Below are 22,527 nucleotides of genomic sequence, written 5' to 3' on the forward strand. Positions count from 1 at the left end.
AGGGCTTCAAGGCAAGAAATGTCTCCGTGACCCCAGCACGGATTCCCCACCCTGGCTAGTCAGACACCTGCTGGGTCAGCCTGTGTGTATGTCCCTGAGAGATGGGTTGGCCATCTTGAGGATACCTATGAAAGCTGAGGAGCCTGTGACAGGGGATCAGCAGAGAACCCCACACTTTATGCGTCTAACATGTTAGTGTCTCCTTTAGTCAACCAGTAAGAAATTTCACACTTGTGGGGTACGTACTTTAGATGGTAGAGTGTTTGCCTAGCATGCACAAAACCCTGGGTTCACTCCATACCCCTGCAGAAAACTGGGTGTGGTGGTATGTACCCACAATCCCAGCACTGGAGAAACTGAAGCAGGAGGATTGTGCATTCAGGACCAGCCTGGTCTACAAAGTAAGACTCTGTCTCCAAGCAAACAAACAAACAAACAAACAAACAAAACAAAATAAAAGCTTCAATACTGATGAATTAGTAAATAATTTTTAAGATTTGTTTCTGCTGGGCATAGTGGTAATTATCTGTATTCCCAACATTCCCCACTGCTTAGGTCATCCTTGACTACAGAATGAGTTAGAGGCTAGCCTCGGCTACAGTGAGCCCATGTATGTGGCTCTGGATCCTCTGAGACTCAGACTCCTGCCCTCTGGGACCCGTGTTTTTCTGGAGGACAGTTAAACTGCAGACGACAGATAGAGACTTGACCGCTTGATCTGTGACCGACGGCAGAATGAACACAGACACGGACAGACAGACACTACAAAGCTGGCCCAAACATGTCCACATTGCTCATTCACAGTTCAGAGAGGCAGAGAGGCTGAGCAACTGGAACCATGGGAACTCCGAGGAACCATGTGGCTATGTGTGTATGTAGGGTCTTGTAGTATTGTTTAAGGAGAGAGAGAGAGAGAGAGAGAGAGAGAGAGAGAGAGAGAGAGAGAGAGAGAGAGAGAGAGAGGATTTCTTCACACTGGCTGTTTCTCTTGACTTGTGTCCTGGGAACGTGACTGTCACCTGCCAGGCAAGCCCTGAAGACTCTTCTGTCTGTGACCTGGATATGGATCAGTTCCAAAGGAAAGACCTGGAAGCGGATGGCGAGCCTAGCATGCCACCTCCTCAGCTGGCACCTGTGATAACAGCCCCACCCACCACATTCTGCCAAGGGTCCAGCTATCTGCTTTGTTGGGACTGGCTCAGTCCCAGGAACACTCAGAGCCAAGCAGAGCGAACCAGGCAGGACCTGTTCCAAGTGTGTGTACACGGTGTGCGTGGTGAGAACTAGACTCAGAAGCAGCCAGGAGGCAGGCTAACTGGGAAGGGATTTTCTTAATTTCAGAAGGGACTGTGGAGAATGGTTTTCGATTTTTGCCTAGAAAAGGTTTCTGGAGGACCAGAGCCTTTTCCCCAGGCGTTTCTTGAATTAAAGAAGGAAAGATGAGAAGAAGCAAAGGATTGGGACACAGGCGCTCATCCTTGTCTCAAACCCAGGTAGCAGAGCTCAGGCTCGGTATGGATTACCCTGACAAACAGGACTCTTCTTGTAACCCTAACAAGCGTGTCCAAGAATACAGGAAACAAACTGGTCCCAAGTGCCCCAAGTTCTAAAGAGGTTTTAGAACATTTGGGCCAGGCCTTCCTTAACAAAAACCCGAGGACTTTTAAACCAGAGCTGACGAGAGGAGCAGGGGAGCATGGAGAGCAGAAGAGCGACCCACAGACTGGACACCTGGCCTGTGCCAGTGAAAAGGAACTGTGAATAAAAGCCAAGGTGAAGCAAGAGGGTGAGACACAGGGGCAGGCAAGGGCACCCACAGATGAAGAGCTACCCCATCAGGGTCAAGTGATGCCGAGGAGCGTGTAGGAAGGGTGGAAGCTGGGCCCTGGGCTTATGATTCCTTCATTTTTACCCCCTCCTCCTCTGAGGTAAAATATAGATACAGTGGAATGCACAAACCTTAAAACACATCATGCCATGCATCTCTCAAACTCACACACCTGTGCAACCCAAAGTCCATGTCATCACCTCAGAAAACACTACGCACATGCTCCCAGTCAGTGCCCTCCCCAGAAGCAACGCTGTTCCGTAGTTCCGATGTTCTCTCCCTCTCCCTCCTGCCTCCCTCCCTCTCTCTCCTCCCTCCCCCTCCCTTCTCTCCCTCCCTTACCTTGAATATCCTACCTAGATGCTTATCTATTTATCTCATTACCAATTTCTGCCTGTGCTAATTTTCTGTCTGTTCCTTATTATTTTCTCCTACTTAATTTATTTTGCCTTTTTGCCCCTAGATTTTTGTTTGGTTTGGTTTTTTTGTTTTCTGTTTGTTTGTTTTGAGACCAAGTCTCTCTTACTCTGTAGACCAGACTGGCCTCGAACTCAGAGAGATCTGCCTGCCTCTGCCTCCCGAGTGCTGGAATTAAAGGTGTGTCCTGCTGCCGCCGCTGCCCAGCCTTTTCTAGATTTTTTTTAAAGTAGAAACTTAGGTAATTGATTTTGGGCATTCCAAGTACTGTTTTAGATGCACTTTGATACACTGGTTACTTCTTTTGTGGGTTATTGAAAAGAGTGTTACTTATTTTAAACATTTGGAAAATTCTATATACTTTTTATTTATCCATTATAAGCAAAGAACTTATTCCCTATTCTGTATGATTTCAATTCATCTAAATATATTGAAACGGTCAATTTATTTTATGTCCTGACATATTTTCTCAGTGAGTGAATTGTGTACAGTTGTAAAACACATATGCTGTGTATTCATTGAGTGTACGCATACATCTGCTTGCTATGATTTCCCAGTGGATGTCATCATCAAATGTCCTTGGTTCTAATGGCTTTCTTTGGGGGGGAGGGGGGTTTGGTTGGATGTTTGGTTGGTTTGCTGGCTTGCTTTTTGTGTCATTAGCAAATATATTCATTATGCAAAATTATGGGTTTATTGATGACCTCTTCATACGTATATATCATGTACTTTGCTCATTTTCACCCCCACATTACTCCATTTCTCTGTCTTGTTCCTTCCCACTAGTTCCCATCTTCTTCCCAGACAGATAATCTCCTCGTGTGTGTGTGTGTGTGTGTGTGTGTGTGTGTGTGTGTGTGTTCTAGATTTTTGTATATGAGAAAACATACAATAATTGTCATGCAGCATCTGGCTTATTTCCCTTAGCACAATGATCTCCAGTTCCATCCGTGTTCCTGCAAATTATATAATTTCATTACAGCTGAATAATAGTATATTATTCAGTATAAAATTATATAATTTCAATACAGCCATTGTAGTGCTGGCAAGATGGTTCACTGGGTAAAGGTGCTTGCAGCACCCACATAACAAGCCGGATATGAACGAGCAGGGGCTCCTGTAACCCCAGTGCTGTAAGGGGCGGGAACAGAAGGACTCCTGGAGCTTGCCACCCTTCCTCCAAGTTCAGTGACAGACCCTGTCTTACAAAAAAAAAAAGTGATACCACGCTGATTCCAGGGGTCTGGGCCATCACTTGGGGCCATGTTGGTGTCTGAGGACCTCACTGCCACTGGGGCCATGCCAGTCTGGGTGGCCTTCACTGCAACATGGGGCCAGGATGGCATCCAGACCTGGGGTGCTGCTGAGGACCATGACTGGGTCAATGGTCCTACTGCAGCCGGGGTCTGTGTGGAAGTCAGTGGCCCATGTTGCCACTAGGGCCCACACGGAGGCCTGGGGTCTGGGCAGCAACCTGTGGCCTTGTTGGTGTTCAAGGCCTGTACTACATCCAGAGCCATACAGATCTGGGTGGCCTGTGCTGCCACCAGGGGCTATGGTCTCATCTGGGCCCAGGCTGCTGCCAAAGGTCATATCTGGGTCTGTAGCCTTATAGTAGCCATGGTCTGGGTTGACATCTGTGGCTGCCATTGCCACCAAAGGCCATGTAGATGCCCAAGGTCAGGTCAGCCACCTGAGTCCATGTTGGCATCTGAGGGCCATGCTGCAGCCAGGGCCATACAGATCTGAACGGCCTGCACTGTTACCCAATGCCATGGTGACATCCAGGCCGAGCTGCAGCTGAGGGTCACATCTAGGTCCATGGCCCTACTACAGCCAGAGTCTGTGCTGACGCCCAAGGCTCCTCTTACTATCGAAGACTATGCAGACGCCCAAGGTCTGGGGCCACGTTGGTGTCTGAGGACCACGCTGCCTGGGGCAATGGTAACATCCAGACCCGGCTGCTGCCAAGGACCATGTCTGGGTCTGTGGTCCTGCCAAGGCCAGGGTCTGTGTTGAAATCAGAGGCCCGTGTTGCCACCAAAGGTCAGTCACATGGAAGCCTGGGGTTGGGGTTGAAGCCTGAGGCCTTGTTGGTGTCCAGGGGCCATGCCGCTGCCAGAACCATCCTCATCTGAGTGGTCAGTGCCTCCACCTGGAGCCAGGATGCTGTCTGGGCCGGAGTTGCTGCCAATGGCCATGTCTGGGTCTGTGGTCGAGCTGCAGCTGGGTCTATGTTAATGTCTGTGGCCTGTGTCACCTCAGCGGTGGCCATAGGAACCATGTGGGATAAAATCAGAGGGTCATGCTGAGCTGGCCCTGAGAAAGCTGGGCCCTACCTCTTGCTGGACACTGCAACAGGAGAGCTGGTCCCTACCCTCATGAGAGAACTGCACTCAGGAGAAATGGCCCCACTTCTCACCTCGGGTGAAGGAGAACTGACCCTGATGGTGTGGGCACAGGGGAGCTGGCTCCATCCCCTCACCTGAAGCGGGGTGTCCACAGCAGGGCCCTGGGTTGGCCCACCCTAACATCTGCCCCATCTAGGACCTGCTGGAGCTCATGAAGGGACTGGTCTTGTGGGACAATACATGCAGGATCTTCGTGAGTGGAGCGGCTGCAGGCTGTCCCAGAAGAGTTTGGGTGAGGATCCCGTGACTATGTACCAGAAGCCAGAGGCCTTGAATCGGACCAGTGACTCACTGTAATGAACATTTGCTAGTTGTGGTGGTTTCAGAGAAAATGGCCCCAAAGGGAGTGGCACTATTAGGAGGTGTGGCCTTGCTGGAGGAAGTGTGTCACTGTGGGGGCGGGCTTTGAAGTCTCTTTTTCTTAAGCTTCCGTCAGTGTGACAGTCAGTCGACTTCCTGTTGCCTGGAAGTCAAGATGTAGGACTCTCAGTTCCAACACCACATCTGCCTGCACGCCTCCAGGCTCCCCACCCCGATGTGATGGACTGAACCCCCTGAAACTGTGAGAGAGCCACCCCAATTAAATGTTTTCTTTGTAAGAGTTGCTGTGGTCATAGTGTCTCTGCACAGCAGTAAAAAAGCCCTAACTAAGACACTAGTAAAGCTGATTGGACAAAAGGGTATTCTATGTGACACGCCAAGGCTCCCAGTGTCACCAGGACAAATGAAGAGGTGTTGGAGAGGCTGGAAAGATGCAGAAGTGAAGAGGGTTTTTTGTTTGTTTTTTGTTTTGTTTTGTTCTTGTTTTTGTTTGTCTGTTTGCTTTGTTTGTTTTTTTTTAATTTTCCTTTGGTGGGGTGCTGCAGGGGTGAGGGGAGAATATGAGAGGACTGGGAGGTGAGTGGAATTAGGGTGCATGATGTGAAATTCCCAAAGAATCAATAAAGAAATTAGGTTAAATTTTTTTAAAAAAAAGGTGAAGAGTGATAGAGCAGGACACCTAATTGCCTCTTCCCTTCTCATGCACAGAGGCAAGTGCACCTGTACACACACACACACACACACACACACACACACACACACAACATATAGACACAACACATGTAGACACAACACATATAGACACACCACGTATAGACACACATACAAGCCAAAGGATGGAGGTGAGTGTCCTTACTTAACTTTCATTCTTCAAGGACATTTCTCCAGATACAGGATTCTGATGGATGGTGGCGCTCTTCTTCCATCATGTTAAAGATGCTGTTTCTCCATCTTCTCACTGCCGTTATTATTAGCAATCATGTACCTCTTCTCTAAATGTATTCTGTCATCTTTTCCACTTCCCAGACATTATTGTTTCAGTCTGTAACAACAGCCCGCCCGCCCAGATGTGGCTTGGCTCGAGCAGGCCCTGCTTGAGCTCTGCTGAGCTTCTCAGTCTGTGTGCTGTGTCTTTCAGCACACTGGGAAATTTGGGGCCATTCTGTTTTCAATTGTCTTTATATCTCCTTTCCTTTCTCCTCCTCTCATGCTGGAACTGGGGTTCAAAATGTGCTGGACCTCTCGTCATTGCTCCACGGATCAGTTTCTAGTCCCTGCTCCTCCGGTGCGTCCATCCCTTGTTGATCTGTGCTCAGGTTCAACACTTCTATCATTTCAACTGTGAGCTTGAACCTGTCAGTGGACTTGCATTTTACATACACTTTTCAGCTTCAGAATTTCTATTTGGTTCTGTTTAATAATTTTTACTTTTTGTAAATGTTTCTTTTACATTTACAAATGTTGCTTATTCATTACATTTTTCTTCACGTCTTCTAGCAAAATTATTATTTCTGTGTTTAAATTATCCAATTCCAGTATTTAAATAGTTTGTTTCCTTTTATTTCAAATATGGATCACATTCTCTTATTTATTTATTTATTTATTTATTTATTTATTTATTTATTTATATTTGCTTGTTTGGTTTTTCATTTTTGTCTGTTGGTTTGTTTTGTTTTGTTTTTTATACAGGGTCTCTCTATATAGCCCTAGCTATCCTGGAACTTGCTATGTAGACGAGGCTGGCTTTGAACTCACAGAGATCTGCCTACCTCTGCCTCCAAAGTGCTGAATTAAAGGCCACCATGCCCGTCTATATTCTCTTATTTCTAATTTGCACCCCGAATGTAATGAATGATATTTGTGAATTTTCTGGGTTCTCCTCTTTGCCATTTGAAGGATACTGACATTTTGTCAGGCCATTAACTGCTGAGCTCAGACTCCAGCCTCCATTTCCCTTGTGGTGACCGGCAGCTAAACCTTTGGTCAGTCCTCTGGGGTCTGTTTGAGCTGCCCAGGTGCTCTTCCACACATGCATGGCTGAAGAGCCAATCGGAGACTCAGGTGTGGTTTATTTATCGTTTTTAAATGTCTACTACATCTTTGCTTCTTTCAGTGTATGTAGTGTGCATGTCTGTGTGTTGCATGCGTACAACACACGCCACAGCACACATGTAGAACTCAGAAAACAACTTGCAGGAGTCAGTTCTCTCCTTCCCTCAAGTAGGTTCTGGGGATTGCACTGGGTCTTCAGGCTTGGTGGCAAGCACCTGTACCTGCTGAGCCAACTTGCCAGCCCTTAGTTATAGCTCATATATGAAACTGAAGCATTTGCTCGGAGACTGTATCACATTTGCAATATCCGTGTTTTTGTTTGTTTGTTTGTTTTGTTTTTTAAGTTCCTGGCTGCCTCAGACAGTCTCCTCTGATTCTTAAAGCCAGTGAGATGACAAGCTTCGATTTGACTCTTAGTCTGCATGGAGCCAACTGCAGCCTGCCCTTGGATGTGCATGGACAACTCACTAAGTGAAATTTCTTCTCCCCTGCCTGCCTTTGGTCAGTCTCCGATATCTTTGGGTGCTCGCTACTTTTTACCTGTGTCTGGAGGGCGTGGCTCTTATCTACAGCCACCAATGGTTTGGTAAGAACCACTCCACCATTTCTGGAAATGGAACTCTGGCCACCCAATGAGTGGCATGGAAGATGTCAGTGTTTGCTACGTTCGATTATGACGGAGTGGTGGGGCAGACATCTGACTGGAGTGCATTCAAGCGGAAGGAAGGAATTACGAAAGCAAGGTGCTCAGTTTCCTGAAAAGTTCCTGGTGAAGAAAACAGGGGGCTGGTAACGGTTCAGCTCACAACTGGCTGCAACTCCAGTTCCAGGGGACCCCAATACCTTCTTCTGGCATCCGAAGGCACCATGCATGCACTTGGGACATAGATACACTATACACGTAGGCAAGACATCCACAAGCACATAATAAAACAATTAAATATTTTTTAAATAATAAGAAAACAGGTGCTTAGGGGAAGCAAACGTGGCATTGAGATGGGCCTTTCTGTGAGACGTTCTGATGACAAGGAGCAGCTGTTGGTCCAAGAGGAAAGAATTGCTGAAGTGAGAGGTCCTTGTGTGGATGAGAGAGGTCAGGACCGACTATCCAAATGGCAGCTGTGGCTAAGCCAGTCTTCTGCAGTCACAGACACAAGGGTCAGTTAATGTGACGGGAGCTTGTTGGCGTTCTCTCCGGGTTGTTTTTGTGTTCTCAGTGAGACAAGCCTGCCTGGGATCTAGCGTGAGGATAATGGAAACACATAGGTATTTGGAAAAAGGGAGAAGACATGAAAGGGAGGGGAGCTACTCTCATGGTGATGAACTTAATAAGCGCATGTAAGCATGCATTCTTCTCTACCCATTTTGTTACCACCCAGGTGAAGGCACAGAGCAAGGCCAGAGCCATACCTACTCCACCAAAGCCATGCCTCCTAATAGTGCCACTCCCTATGAGATTATGAGGGCCAATTACATTCAAACTACCACCCATGACTGGAGTATTTGAGCTGGAAGTTAGAAAGTAATGGCCCAAAGGTGCATGCACTGCTTGAAATTGAAAATACATAGAAATTGTTGTTCATGGTCACAGCAAAACTGGTCAATCATGGGGGTGAATAGCTAAGGTAAAAGAGGACCAACCAAGCTCTTGGAGAGAAGAGATCAAGGACCAAGAAGCCGGGACTGTGGAAGGATCACGCAACATATATAAGAGAATCATTAGTCAGTGGAACAAATTTTGAGAAAGTGGTAGTAGATCTTGCTGTAGGCCACAAGCATATGAAATAGAGATTCAGCTGTCTATGATAAAGCTATACCTAGAAGGATCTAAACTAAACTCTTCAGGGAAATGACGGGAGTGTCTGGGATGTCTATCAGTGTCTACAGCAGAAGGGACAGTGTAGTGTACAGACAGATGTTTGCTAGCTATTGAAATAAGGGCTCCAGAGCCCCAGCACACCTCCGTTCCAAGACCAATTCATAGCCATTTCCAGGCAGATCACAATCAGCTGCTGGGGATGAGGTGAGCTTCCTTCCTTCCCAATACTCTGACAACATGTTAGAGGGAGAAGGATTTACCAGTCCATTCCTAGAGTCATCTAAGTCTAAACCCTGTGGACCACCAGCTCTGCTAGTGACTAGTCTACCTCTCAGCAGAGCAGGTGGGGAATAGGGGCTCTCTGGAGGCTGGTGCAGGGGACACTACTAATGTGCCATGCCGGTTCCCACCAGCTTGTGACCGGTTTTTTACAAATCAGGGTTGAAATGGCGCAGTGGGTGGGGCATGGATATGCAGGCGTGAAGAGGCAGAGGAGACTGTCTGGATCTTTAGCAGACAGGTGGGACAACGTCTGTTGTTGCTCCCTGTTCATAGGAAACAGGGATCCCGTGACATGCCGCACATGCCTTGGCTCGGGAGTTCCATAAAGTTCAAAACCATCCTGAGCTACAGGTGGATTGGGTTTGTTCGCTTTTAAGAAATAAAGACTAACTGGAATCGCTACCCACCCATCCTCCCAGATGAGTGATTCTGCCCTCATCTTTAATTCTTCCTTTCACATTCAGGCAGCAAGTCCTGATGACTGAACTATCCTCTCCTCTCCACACACACTAACCAGGGGAATGTCAAGCCTGGCCCTTTCCTCGTTCTATGCTGCCACCTCCTGGCAGGCTTCACTCCCATGCCGGCCCACTGCGGGGGGGGGGGGGGGGGGGGGGCTAGGCACCGGGGTGTGCCTCCACCAGACCGATCTGTCGGTAACGCTAACCACACCCTCCACCTTTTGGAAAACATCAGCCAACTCCGAGCTTCCCGTCCACAAATCTCTCAGGCCAACCTCTGTCTATCTGCCATGTCCCCTGTTTGTCTCCATTCTCTGCCTGGGCTTCCCCTAATGGCGTCTCCCCAGGAGCTGCACGGATTCAAGGCCACTGTCCCTGTGTTGCTTCTGTGGCCTCGTGTGGCCTTCCTCTGAGTGTGCTCTGTCCATCGAAACTCTGTTCACCCTCCAAGAGCCGACTCCCATGCTGTTCCCTCCGTGAGGTCTTCACATTCATGCCACTTCATGCCACTTCACGAGCCGTGACCTGTGCCTGTGGAACGATGACCTACTCATTTTTGTGTCTCAACACTAACCCAGAGTCCATCCCAGAGTGTGTGCTCAACACTCTGTGAGCTCCGAGTGTAGATTCAGCCTTTCCCAGAGAATTGATCTTGAAAGCCTTCCTGACTCTCCATAAAGATCCGATCCATTTCCGCTGTCTGTCTGAGCCAGGTGCCAGCTCCGAGCTCTACAGGGAAAAGACCCCAAGACGTGCTGATTTCTGGTCATGTCTAGTTCCTGTGACATCCACCAGCTAGCCTTGTCTCGGCCCACAGGGCCCATGGAGAGTAGGTCTCTCTTCCTTCCCTAAGGCAGCCATCCTATGCCTTCGAGTTTTCTCATATCCAACCTACACAGTTTCTTCAGCCCTCCCTGAAAGGTGTGGTTTCATGTCCCTCTCCCTGTCATGGTCACCTTCTCTGAACACATCTCAAGTTGTCGTCATTTCTCTTAAGAACTGGAGCGCTGATTAGAGGAGGGGACAGAAGATGTCATCTAAGGGTATCAAGGACAGTGTGGGGCTAGAATCCGGGTTTGAAGCATCCATTTCTAGTGTGTTCTGCCATACAGGACTGGGATCACCAAGTGAGGGTGGTTTCTAAGACTCCTTTTCTTTTCTTTTCTTTTCTTTTTTAGCACATTCTTTTTTGTTTGTTTGTTTGTTTTTTGTTTTTTGTTTTTCAAGACAAGGTTTCTCTGTGTAGTTTTGCACCTTTCCTGGAGCTCGCTTTGGAGACCACGCTGGCCTCGAACTCACAGAGATCCGCCTGCCTCTGCCTCCCGAGTGCTGGGATTAAAGGCGTGTGCCATCACCGCCTGGCTTAGGACTCCTTTTCTTAGAAATTCATGTAAAGATCTCTCTCTCTCCCCCTCCCTCCTTCCCCCCTCCCTTCTTGTAGAACTAAGGATGGAAACCAGGGCTCTTTGCGTGCTGGGCAAACACTACCACTGAGTGACATTTCCCACTCATGAAGATCTCTTCTGACTGCACAGGCTCCACACGATCAAGCTTCTTCAGCCCGCATTGGCAGCCTCCTCAGGAAGCTAACGAAGAGGAGGAGAAGACAATAGGCGTGGTGAGTTGCTATTTAGAAATGGGGTTCCCCAGAGCTGGTGGATGGTGTCTCGATGTGACCATCAGGAGATCGCCACGGTCGATACCCAGCCTTGGAAACCTCCTCAATAGCTTCTTTCTACCAAAATAAGGGAGGTTCCTGGGGGGCCCCCAGTGCTGCCGCATTAGGTCATTGCCTTATGATCTTGGTGTCAGTGCCGGGTTTCTGTCGCTACAGATCCCAGGGTCCCCAGAATCTCTGCAAACCCCAGACCTTGGCCCCAGCTCACTGGCCAGAGAGAGAAGCCTTCAGCACTGCATTCCTGCAGATTCCCACAAGCTCCCGGGCCAGCCTCCTCAACCACGCTGTTAGTGGCGGGAGGTGGTGGTTACAGAAGCCATGAGTCAGACTGTCGGAACCAACCCTGCCAGTTCCACCTTCCATCCAACCACAAAGTCAGCAAAAGGCAGTCCAGGGGTTGGCTGGAAACCGCGGTCGCTACATACTCCGCAGGTGGGCAAGGCAAATGGAATTTGCCCGTGTGAATCGTCCTCCCTCTGGATGGACCACGCCTTCCTTTCCGACGGCTGGCAGCAGCAAGTCTTGTCTCCTGCAGCAGGGACTCCAACTCTGGAGCACTTGCTGGAGCACTTGCTGGAGCACTTGCTGGAACATAGAACAGTTGAGATTCAAAACAAAAGCAAGAGAGGTGGGGATTGGTGTGTTGTTGTCACTGTCCCCCTCCCCCAGCCCAGCCCCGGCCAATGCCACCAACCCACCTGGGAAATGAGCGCAAGGGTCCATCAGGGGCCAAAGTGCCTCCAACAAGAACCTTAGCCATTGGTGTGTGGGTGTGGGAGTAGAGGACTTAAGGGATCCTGACATCATTTGTATAGGCTCACAGGTGCTAAGTGACAAAGGTGTGGATTTTGGAAGCTCTGAACCAATAAGTTAAGTAGTTTTCTTTGCTCATGATTTCCAGAAGCTTTACTGCGCCGAGGTGTTTCGGGGCAGAGAGAGTGAGAAGAGAGACAACACCAAACCTTCCCGTGAGCCTCTGCAGAACGCTTTTTAACAGAATGCTGACCAAGGAACCACCTGGGCTACAGCCTCAGATTGTTTAAGCTCACATGCGGAGAGAGATTTCATATTCCTAAGCCAAGGGCTCCCAGAACACACCACGGCAAATCAGTACACAAGGAGAGCTCTGTCTCTGCTAAGCCTGTGCTGGGAATGAGGCCTTGTGTGAGGACCCTTGGCAGGTCCAGCCCTTTGCCAGCCACGTGAATGGGCTGGTACAGGAGCAGGATTCGGGTGTCAGACAGGTCCACGGGCTGCTCTGTTGTTCATGGAATTGGACATGCTCTCTTCTCTGTCACCAGTCTGTACCAGGGGACATACGGTCCCAGACTCTGCCTTTTCAGGGATTGAACACCTCAGCAAACCATCAGAGGACCACCCTTTGAACAGCAAGCTCCCAGACAACCTCTGAAAGCTTCCTGGAGCGGGGTGGGCTGATTTGAGTGGAACAATCTGGATGGGAAAGGCAGAAGAAAGTAGAGTCGGGGCTACAGAACGACGTGAAAGTGGGCACAGTTTATCAGCGAGGCAGGTTCCGACAGATGAGGCATCAAGGAAGTCAGGTCCTACGGAGACCTGGACCTTACAGATTGGAATAGAACGGGAGACTCAAGTAATGGCTGCAGGATGGACAACATCCAGTCATTGGCGAATCTCTCACAGGCCCACATTGTGACAGACAGTGATGGTACAGGGACTGGAGACCATAGCCAGGGTCCCTGCTGACCGCTCTGTTAACAGGTATGATTGGGCTCCGGGTTCCTCTCTTCAGAAGAAATCTCTGCCTTCCTGATAGGAGATGGGATGTCATCAACACCTAACTTTTACCTCCTGTAGCTGGTCGGCTACACGCAGCAGGGAGGCAAGGCAGCATGGGCTGACTCACCCCATCAGGACCGTCTTCCCATGACCTGTAAGTCCCAGGCTTGGCAAGGAGAGGGAAAGGGTGGGAGGAGGGGCCTAGCTACAGACACCCTATGGCTCAACAGGGTGGGAGGAAATGGGGACCTAAACTGTGGGAGGCTACGGGAAGCGGGTAGGAGGGGAAGCACTACACTGGAGCAAGAACAGAGGAGGCCAGGGGACACCCGCCATCCCACAGTGTCCCAGAGATCACAGTGAATGTTCACATGCTTCCACCTCGTGCTGTTTTGAGCCTGATATTTACACAAGCTCGTTTAATCCCCACAAGAACCTGGTGAGGTCATTGCTAATATCATTCCCATTGTGTAGAGGAAGAAACCCAGACGTCGTAACGATGCCAAAGCCACTCAACAACTATGTGGGGGAGGTGGCATTGAACCCGAGAAGCCTGGTGCCGCAGCTTGTGCCTCCAATGACGCTCCAGAGGAAGCTGATTCTGGGCAATGCATGACTTCTCCTCTCCCTGGCCCCGCCCCCCTTGACCAAGTGAACAGAATGCAGAACAGGTTGCTTGCTGGTGGCCAGGCCCAGAGCACCCTGACTCCAGGACTGACAGTCGGCCCTCATGAAATCTCTTCAGGCAATCTCTCCTTCATGAAAGCCTTTTTGCTCAGTTCCCTTCTGGATGAAGTAACCCTGGCTTTATCCTAGATGGACCTCCTCAGACATCCAGCTGCTCCCACCCGGGACTCCAAACCTGTTCACCTTTCAGAGTCGCAAGACTCTGTCTTTTCTAGAACACCGTGTTGTGTGCAACCTGTTCAACAAGAGGCCAGGACTCTGGGAGAGAGTCATTCATCATTCCTCATACCCACAGAGTAGTCACTGCGTGTCACCAAGTGCCACCGTGTGCCTAGTGAACAAAAGGCCAATCCCGGCTCTGTTGTGCTTTCGCTCAAGTGGAAAGACGCCGTGAAGACAAGATGAGCCGGGGCAAAGAACAGCATGTAGCAGCAAAATGAAAACCCCGAAGGGAGCATGAAAGGGAAAGGGACAGACAGACGGACAGTAGAGCACCCGCAGAGCCGGCTTTGGTAGCCAGGGGTGGCCTCCCTGTGAGCCGGGAAGACCTGAAGAAGGTGGGGTTGGCCGTGCAAAGTTTCATTCATGCCCCAGTGGTCCTCGCCCCTCCGGGGGCTCGGCCTGCTGGACTGCGGGGTCTGTGGCAGCTTCCAAACCGCCACAGTCGCTCTTGCTTCCTACACTTGAGTTGTCAAGACTCCCTGATCCAGCTGGAGCTTGCTCTCCGGTCTGCTGTTCTTCCTCCTCCTCTGAACAGTACAGACTAGCCTGGGGAGTGAACCGGGAGGAGGTGGGTCACTGTCCTGTCTGCTGCCGGGAAAGGAGAGGGCTGTGTCTTGGTCTCACGGCTGTCTTACGGCTACCCTGGGGAAGATGCTCCAGGTTCCTCTGACTTTGTGCTAGACTCAGAGAGGGTCAGGGGTAGGTGGGTGCAGGGGCACACAAGGCCTGTCGGAGGCCAATAGTGAGTGTCAGTCCCATACAGCAGCGTCGGGGACTGGAGGGTCTCCCACCAACTCTCCAGACCCCAGCCCCGGGCCAGTGCTGTGATGCATCCATCATCTTCAGGAAAGGTACCTTGTCATACTGCCTGGCCTCTCATAGCTTTCCACAATCAACCCCTTCAAACTGCGAGGGCAAGGATAGTTGCTTGGAGCCTCTAGAGGCAGGAGAGACTCAGCCAGTTGTCCCAGGGCCCTGGGAAGTCTAGAGGATGTCAGGAGAGCTTTGATTGCTGGGCCATGAGAGGCAGGCCTCCCCTAACAAGACAAGGCCATCCTTACTAACAGTCATCCATCTGACTCTGCAAGGGACCCAGAGTCCATCCCAGTCCCAGATTCAAGCCACACACTGTGGTTGTAATTTGCTTGCCCAGACCCTGGGCAATAGTCATACTCCAGAACTATTTGGCAGGAAATTAGAGCTTCTGGAAACCCCAAGAGTGGCCTAGGACATCATTATTAGAAGGGAAGGCTCTGTTTCTATCCACCATACACAAGAAGCTGGTGTCAAAATGCAGAATGGCTATATCCCCAAGTACACTGCCTATCTAGATGATTTTTGTCATTTAAGAAAGAAAGAGAGAGAGAGAAAGAGAGAGAGAAGAAAAGAAAGAAAAAGAAAAGAAAACTTGGTTGCAAGTTTTTCTTTCTCTGAAGTAGAGACGCCCACTGGCCAACCACCCTAGCCTCCTTGGTGAGTTCTAGGCCAGTGAGAGACTGTGTCTCAGGAAGCAAGTAGACAACACCAGGGGAACAATTCCTGCGGCTGTTCTTATGTCCATCTTATGTATGTGCATACACGTACACATGCACCCCTGCACTCAAATAAAATAAGATGAACTAAAAATAAAACGCAGATCCCAAAGACAGCCCCAGCTGCCCAGTATAAGGGCAGTGCTGTAGGGAACATCATGGGGGAGGGGAGAGGAGGGGAGGGGTGAGGAGGGGAAGGGAGAGGAGGGGAGAGGAGAGGAAGGGAGAGGAGTGGAGAGGAGGGGAAGGGAGAGGAGGGGAGGGGGAGGGGAGGAGGAAAGAGGAGAGGAGGGGAGGGGAGAGGAGTGGAGAGGAGGGGAAGGGAGAGGAGAAGAAGGGAGAGGAGGGGAGGGGAAAGGAGGGGAGGGGGAGGGGAGGAGGAAAGAGGAAAGGAGGGGAGAGGAGAGGAGGGGAGAGGAGGGAATGGGAGAGGAGGGGAGAGGAGAGGAGGAAAGAGGAGGGGAGGGGAGAGGAGGGAAAAGGAGGGGAGGGGAGAGGAGGGAAAAGGAGGGGAGGGGAGAGGAGGGGAGGAGGGGAGGGGAGGAGGAAAGAGGAGAGGAGGGGAGAGGAGGGGAGAGGAGAGGAAGGGAGAGGAGTAGAGAGGAGGGGAAGAGAGAGGAGAGGAGGGAGAGGGGAGGGGGAGGGGAGGAAGAAAGAGGAGAGGAGGGGAGAGGAGGGAAGAGGAGAGGAGGAGATCCTCAAAGGCAGCACATCTCCTCTTCCTTGATTCTGGGGGCTTTGCCTCCACTCTTCCCCACCATTCTCTCACTCCACTTCCCGCCCACATCACCGGCTTGACCCACTAGACATGGCATCTGGTCCAGTCTTCCTGTGTCCCTTCTGGCCCTCTTCCAACCAAAGAGATTTTTAAAAGCATAAATCAGGCTAAACTAGTTGTACTCATCTGTAATCCCAGTACTCAGGAGGTGGAGCAGGAGGATTGCCGGGAGTTGGGAGCCATCATGGACTACATAATGAAACTAACTTAATGCTCTCTCTATATATAAATCTGTCTGTCTGTCTAGCTATCTATCTATGTATCTATCTCTTTCTCCCTCTCTCTCTTTCATTCTCCCCTCCCCCATATCTCTCTCTCTCTCTCTCTCTCTCTCTCTCTCTCTCTCTCTCTCTCTCTTTCTTCTCTCTCTCTCTCTCTCTCTCTCTCTCTCTCTCTCTCTCTTTCTGTGTGTGTGTGTGTGTGTGTGTGTGTGTGTGTGTGTGTGTGTGTACTGTAATGTAGGAGCTAGATAGTGGCACAGATCTGTACTATTATCTCAGTACTTGGGTGATGAAAGAAAGAGTATCTCAAGTTCAAACTATCTATCCTCAGGCACATAGAGAGTTCCAGCCTGAGCTAAATAGGCCTTTTCTTATGAATGATAGATGATAGGTAGATGATAGATAGATAGATAGATAGATAGATAGATAGATAGATAGATAGACAGATAGATAAGACACATGAAGAGAGAGACAGAGACAGGCAGGCAGGCAGGCAGACATGTAAACCAGTATGTGTCACTCTTGCTAAAAACTCTCAGTAGCTTCCCATGATGCCCTTCCCCATGTCCTGCAAGGACTGACATGATCCTGGCTGGCCCTGGTCTCTTCTCCCATCTTTTCCAGCCACTCTCAGTACCTTGACCACGTCACATCCCCTGTCATCTCTCTGCTACCAGCATCCTCTCCACTCGCTTCCTATGGCTAGCTGCTGTCAACCCAGAGAACCGAACCCAGGGAAGGTTTCTGCAAGGAAGCTTGTTCATCAAACCTTCAGCTAAATCATGTCCTATGCCAAGCATTTTCTCTTTCTCTCAGTTTTTCTTCACACTTTGAAACAGGCACACACAGGTTTAACTGTATATATGAATTATTTATAGCATGTCTTTCTAGCTTTCGCTGGTGTAGTGTCTGCTTATTATCTCTCTCCCCTGGTCTGTGAAGATCAGTCTTGGTCTGTCACCATGGTAACCTCATAACCAGACAGTAGCTGGCATAGGATGTGTTCAATAAACATGTGTTAAATTTATAGATTAATGAATCAATGGATCGATAAGCTCTCCTAAAAGAAACACCTACACTTAACAGACTCAATGCTTACATTGATATGTGTATCAGGTAAGTACATTACTCCCCTTTATTTATTTTTAAAGATTTATTTCCTTTTATTTTCTGTACCTGTTTTGCTTGCATGTATGTATGTGCATCATGTGTGTGCCTGGTGCCCAGAGAAGTCAGAAGAGGGAATCAGAGCCCTTGGAACTGGAGCTATGAATGGTTGTGAGCCACTATGTGGGTGCTGGGAACCTAACTCAGATCCTCTGGAAGAGCAACAAATGCTCTTAACCACTTAGCCATCTCTCCAGCCCCACCACACACACACACACACACACACACACACACACACACACACACACACACACACCAAACCAACCATGCTGCTTTTTTATTTTGTTTGTCTGTTTTGAGACAAGCTCCTTCTATGTAGCCCTAGCTGTCCTGGAACTTACTATGTAGACCTAGCTGGCCTCAGACTCACAGAGATCTGCCTGCCTCTGCCTCCCAAATGCTAACATTAAAGGAGTGTGCCACCATGCCTGGCCACATGACCTTTTAAGAGAAAAATTGTTCTTCTAGAGCAGGAATGCCTTTCGACATAGTGAAATGCTGTTGTCATCTACAAATGCATTGAGTCGTGCTCATCACTTTCCTGGGACCCAGGCAGTCTGTGACCTGCAATGTAGACAGCTTGTAATAAAAAGCTATCACTTTGATTTATTACAGGACTCTATAACTGCAAAAGATAATGTCTGTTTTGCTGTGTGTTCCAATCGTGTTAATAGTTGATGTCCACAAACCAGGTTCTATGCAGGTCACCTACTGTGGGAATGACTTCTGTGCTCACTCAGTCTGTTTGGTAGGACACTAGGATCTATGAAGGAATGAGCTACGGCTCTAGGCAACAGTTTACATAAGAAGGGAGAAGAGGGGATCAGTAGCCACAGCTAAATGAGAAAAGGGCTTTAATTCACAAACTGTGACCTGATTGACCAACAGTAATAGCGTCTGACTGGCCAGAGAGCGATCAAAACTTTGCAACTGATAGGTTTGTACGTTATTTCACACAAGTTTTCATATGACAAGGATTGGTGTGCACATATTTTGCTTTGCATAATCAGAAATCATTCGAATATTTGTTGGCTAGAATACTAAGTAATCTCTTGAAAATAGACTTCTTTTGTCTTCCTTCATCAGATAGAAAGTGTGTTGCGCAAATAATCTAAAATCATAATAAAAATGATCCTATATGCAATCATAATAAAAGTAATCCCTGCCCTATGTGACCTAGGATGAGTCACTTAACTTCTCTAGGCCTCAATTTCCTTGCGTATAAAATGGGCTTACTTATACAGGACCTAACTTTGTGTGTTATTGTAATTAGAGTTTACATAGTACAATGCCTAGCTCACTTATAGACACCTGGTCCATGGGGACTAATATTATTTATTAGTATTATCCGTAGCTCATAAACTATACCTTGTGTCTCAGCGGAATCCATCACTCACTCCGTCATTCTCTGTGAGGGCCTAAGTCAGTGAGAGATGCCAAGCTAAAGGGTCCCCTGGGTCAAATTCTCAAGGAAAAAAATACTTTGTTCATTCCCCCAAATCATCCCAGTTGCCGGCCTCTTCTGGGAGCTGGCAGGGCATGGTGGGTGGGAAGAAGATGAAGCCAGACAGCTCATCCTCAACAGGCCTTCAGACCTGTCACTCTGTTCTGCCAGCCCAGCACAAACTCAGCAGGTCTCGGCCTGGGAACCGCCCCACCCCATGCCTTGCCCACCGCTTTCCTCAAGAGCACCCCAGCCTGGCCCAGGCTCTACATTGCCCAGGCCTGACTTTCCAGAGGAAACTACTTTGAGATTGGCATGAGCTTAAGGTGTGGCTCCTGTGGCCCTGGCCAGCCCTGAGTGTAGAGCCACAGGGTGGAGCAGGGGCGGGGTGGGGCGGGGTGGGATGGGGAGACACAATGCACACCCACTCCCCAGGGCCTGGGTGCTTTGCACAAGTGTGGAAACATTTTTCTCCTGAGTCTTCAATTGAGAGCAATTTAAATTCCTGTAGCTGTTGGAGTGGAGGCTGAGAACCTGGGGTGAGCTGGTGGGTGGAGCCAGGGAGGGAGGGTTGAGCGGGGCACCCAGAGCTGACTTCGGGGAATCACAACCTGGGTAAATCCTCAGTGCGGGGAAACTGAGGCCTCTCCAGGGGAAACAAGAAGCACTAAGGGCATAGTCAGAGAAACAGGGACTGGCCACAGCCCAGAGAAACGAGGCCAAGTGAGCTCGGGAAGGAGAAGCAGTGAGACCAGGAAGGGCATTGCAGAGGCAAGAGTGGATAAAAAATGGGGGTAAAGGGAGCTGTGAGATGCCTCAAGGAGCCAGGGTGCTTGCTGCCAAGTCTGAAGACCCGAGCTCAATCCCTGGAACCCACATGGTAGAAAGAGAGAATTGACTCCTCCTGCAAACTTCTCTGACATCCACACGTATCCCCACGCATGCGCACGGGCACACACAATGTAATTTTTTTTTAATTGTTAAAGATAATGCTGACCCCCTTCTCTCTAGAAATAAGATGGCAGCTGCAGCAGGCCAGGCAGTGACTTCCAGGATCCACAAATCCTTCCTCAATCCAGGACATAAGAATGGGTTATGGGCTCCAACCCACCCACCCACCAAGAGCAGGCTACCTGTACGTCCTATGGTTCCTGAGTGCCCTCTTCAGGCTGGCCTCCCTCTACTGGACCCCACATCTCCCATCAGGTCCAGGGTAGGGAGAACAGGAAAGGGGCAATGGGAGCTAAGTCCCTGGACTCACGCTCTGTGCCCTGACCCAGGTAGACCCACAACTAGTTCACAGGAGACTCCGACTCTGGCCCAGGTGCTGCATTTTGGGGAGTCTTGGAGTGCTTCTCAACCAATAAGGTCCAAGCACAGAGAGGAAATGAATTGACCTGGGTCAGTAGCAGTACCCCTCTCATAGCCCACCTTCCTCAGGAACAGAAGCAGCAAGAACTTGCCCAAAGCTCCCAGAGTCAGACTTGGCAGAACCAGAATTTGACAAGTTCTATGTCCAGAGCATGGGTCTACAGCTTCAAGAGTTGATCTCAAGGCAAGTGGACCCCTAGAGGCCCCTGATTTTAGTTGTCCCACCTCTAAAGTGGGCGTAGTAAAAAGGAGCTCTGCCCGGGACATAAGATTGAGAGCAGACATAAGGACATGAGAGCAAATCTATTGGCAAGATGGAGCAAGGGTCTCTACTGCTCCAATCCAGGGCCAAAAGGGGCATGTGAGTGGACAAGGGGCACCAAGAGATCCTTAAAGCAAGGGGTCAGGGACCCAGAGTAGCACAAGGTTGAAACTGAGGGGTCCAGCAAGTAAGTTGTCCTTGGGGGTGTACAAGAAAGATGGGCATGCAGGAGTCAGGGTGCCAAGTGTGCATTGATCCTACCCCCATCTTTCTGACACCCCCCCCCCAGCTCTAAGGTAGTCATGAGGCCCAGCCCATCTTGACCATCATGGCTCCTCTGGTGTTAGACCCAGTTCCAACGGTAAACACAACAGCGATGTATGGAATGGACAAAACAAGTAAGGCTGTGTACTTGCGCTCCGGAATCTATCTGGGTGTTTCTGTGCACATGTCCATGGTCCCTCTGTTTCCTCAGAATATCAGAGAGAACGTGGAAGACCACTTGGCCTCATCACATCCCTTGTCTGTTGAATTTAGAAGGGTTTCCTGCCCTGTCTCATCACCTAGGTATGGCCCTGCACTCTGGCATTCTCTTGTTCTCTCCTCCGTGAGTAAGATAGGACAGGACTAACTCCTTTGGCTCCACTTATAAGTGAATACTTCATGACCCACGAAGGCCAGGGACTTCAGCCAGGCACAGGGTCTCACTTGGATCTAGAATCTAGAAGATTGGAGCTGATCGGGAAAGAGTAGCATGGGAAGGCAGGGGATGGCATGTGAGTTCTTGGGTTCTCCGAGTCAATAATAATTCATGGTGTGTCATGCATTTCAAAATAGAACAGTCTTCCAATTCCTGAGGAAAGGCTCTCTCCTTCTTGACACCTGAAACAAGGCTAGTACCAAGCCCCACCTACATATGTGGTGGTTTTCCTACCCACGCTGAAGTTTCACTTGCAATTTAGGCACAGGAAAAGACTAACAAAGTAAGCAATAGTAAACTAGAACAACAGTACTAATATATACCGTCATAAAGAGTTATTTGAGTGTTCCTCCTTCTCTTTTGCCTCACTCTCCCCTGTCTTGATACCTTTTTGAATTGCTTGTGGTCACACTTCTTGGTGACGGAGAGTGACCGAAGGACTGTGTACTGGGGTCGAGCTATGGGAACTACTAGAGCCAAAAGCTCATGACAAATATCCCCACTACAAAGAAATGGTGAACACTTGGGTTTGGTTTTGTTTTTTAAAATCTTCCCAATACCCCTGATGACCTTAGGAGAAAAGATACGTTTGGGGGCAAGTTCAGAGCAGAGCAGAACAGGCTGCCTCCTGTTTCTAAGGCTTGTAGACACACACACCCCCATACACACCTCCCCCTGACTCCCCCTCCTTCCCACCAGGACCCAGTAGACACACTTCCCTCGAGAAGCCCTCCTGCCTCTCATGGCCCTGTCTGCACCTTTTATGCCATCACAGCCAACTCCGTGACTGGCACAGTGTCCAGCATATGGTCAGAGCTCAGGACGTGGTTATGAGGGACGGATATGGTATGGTTTGAATGGGAAATGCAGCCTTCACACACACACACACACACACACACACACACACACACACACACACACACACTTCTCTGCCCCACATGCACTCCGGCTCATGTGTTTAAACACTTCATTCTCTAATAGTGACACTGTTTGGGGACGTCATAGAACCTTTGGGATGTGAGGCCTAACTGCCAGACAATAGACCTTGGAGGTGGGACTTGAGGGTTCGAGGCCCACTCTACCTCCTGTCTAAGCTACCTGTGCTTCCTGATCCAC

This window comes from Peromyscus eremicus, chromosome 15, assembly GCF_949786415.1.
Source record: "Peromyscus eremicus chromosome 15, PerEre_H2_v1, whole genome shotgun sequence".
NCBI lineage: Eukaryota > Metazoa > Chordata > Mammalia > Rodentia > Cricetidae > Peromyscus > Peromyscus eremicus.